Source organism: Octodon degus, unplaced genomic scaffold, assembly GCF_000260255.1.
Source record: "Octodon degus isolate 3935 unplaced genomic scaffold, OctDeg1.0 scaffold00031, whole genome shotgun sequence".
NCBI classification, from domain to species: domain Eukaryota; kingdom Metazoa; phylum Chordata; class Mammalia; order Rodentia; family Octodontidae; genus Octodon; species Octodon degus.
Genome location: NW_004524607.1, coordinates 10,788,480 through 10,790,447, shown reverse-complemented (window position 1 = coordinate 10,790,447; position 1,968 = coordinate 10,788,480). Strand labels below are relative to the sequence as shown.

At 34.0% G+C, this 1,968-nt stretch overlaps 1 protein-coding gene across 1 annotated transcript in view; it reads left to right on the top strand.

Annotated features, from left to right (window-relative positions):
* Window positions 1-1,968, top strand: part of LOC101586346 (adenosylhomocysteinase-like) — a 13,103-nt gene that overhangs the window by 1,618 nt on the left and 9,517 nt on the right. The window lies entirely within an intron of this gene.

The window sequence follows — 1,968 nt, the reverse complement described above, 5'->3', positions numbered from 1 at the left end:
GGGTCAAAAAAACTAATTTGGTTTATAATGTACATATGATGTTTAGACTTACTACAAGCAAGCAGGAAGGTGGATAAATAAAAATTTTGGTGCCTGAAAAAAAAATATCTGGAGCACAAGAGAAAAACATGTGTTTAAATCTGAAAGAAAAAATCACTATAAACAATCTGTTTTATATTTTAGAATACTGTACATTTAGAAGCCAGGAATATATTTATTTTTTATTGTTTTTTATTATAATTTTCTTTTATTTTGAAGAGCAAAAATAAAACCAAGAAGAACAAGAAAAAACACAGAAACAGGATAACATACAACAATACATATGTTACAGATTTTCAAAACAAGAATAGCTGATTAAAAATGATTGATATATTGTCTTTTTATCATCAAATCTGTTGCTCAGATTAACAGATATAGTTATGCAAGATTGGACATATGATTGAATATTATCACGTGCTTTCAAGAAATCTTAATTTTTTTTCTCATAATTTTATTGAGAAATAAATAGCAATGAGACAGTTTCAAATCAAATTTGTAGGACAGTTCCAATAATTAACACACTGCATACTGTCTTCCTAGTGGTTATTTGTTATACAAGATGCAGATATGATATCCTAATTACAAACACTATTAGAACAAATTCCCCTATTCATGAAGAGAATGTAGCTATATATCTATCCTAACCATTTTGAATACACAGATACAAAATGGTCTTTCATTTGTATCCCCTTTTTAAAATTTATTTCTGTCATTTAAATATTATAGGTGTGTTAACTCAGCAAAATATGTCAAAATAGCCCAGTAGTCCATAATAGTATTGGGTCTTCTGCTTGAAGGCAACGTCAGAAGTTGTTGACCTGAGTCCCCTATGGCTCAACATAGCAATATGGCTTTACTTCTTATACTTCATTTTTATACTTTTCTCCTGGATGGTTAAGACTAAGATAAAGCAAGACCTATGCAACAAGATTTGTAGCTTTTGGATCTGATAAGGTCAGTCAAATCCCCTCAGGATTTATTCTGAGATCCTGTACCTCAGATTGTAGGTCCTTTGTCAGTGTCAGCCATGTGGATGAGTCACGGCCATTGCTTGGCCCATGTGCTCTCTGTGAAAGCCTAAGAGAATGTTTTCTCTCCATCTGATTCTCCTGAGGCACATTCTACATCATCGACCACTTTCCTCTTTGGCCCCATAATCTCCTTGATCAGAAAATTTGGGACACTACTGAGGTACATGATGTTACAGTACAAGTTCTCATCTGTCCTGAGTCTTAATTGACCTTGGAAGGTTAGGGCCAAAATGTTGGCTTTCCTTGCATCCTTCCTTTTTCTCTAATTTTTGGTCTGCAAACTCTTGGTCTCTTCCATCAAGAAGAGAAGCTTATTATTATTACCATACAACCTAGTCTGTTGAGCTTAAGCTCATTATCTGTCTGAATATCAAACATCTTAGGCATAACATGGAACAGGTATTTTTCATCAGGTATTGATATGCTAAGCTTTAAATCCCTATAGAATATGACAAAAATTTAAAAAAATTAAAATATATTTTAAAAATAGGAATGAACAATTATATATGTTTACACATAAGTCCAGAAATCTAACCATATACAACATTGTAGCAGGACAGTCTGGAAACACTCCTTTTCCTGTCTCCTGCCTTCATTCACCACCCTGTTCTTTTTTAAACAATCATCTACCTGAGAGACAGCACAGCAGCAACTGGCATGTCATGACAAGCAGCCCGTATTCAGAAGACAGAATGACAGGCACTCCAACCATGAACCTACTATTATAAATTGCCATCTTCAGTGCAATTGCTTAGTTTACAGGTGTCTGTATATACAGATACTCAGGGTGAGAATCCTTCCAATTTACTGCTAGATTCAAAAATCTTCTGGAGATTCTCAGGATCATTGCCTTGTCCATCTTCTACATATAGTTGTATGGCTTGCCACTGTCATGTTT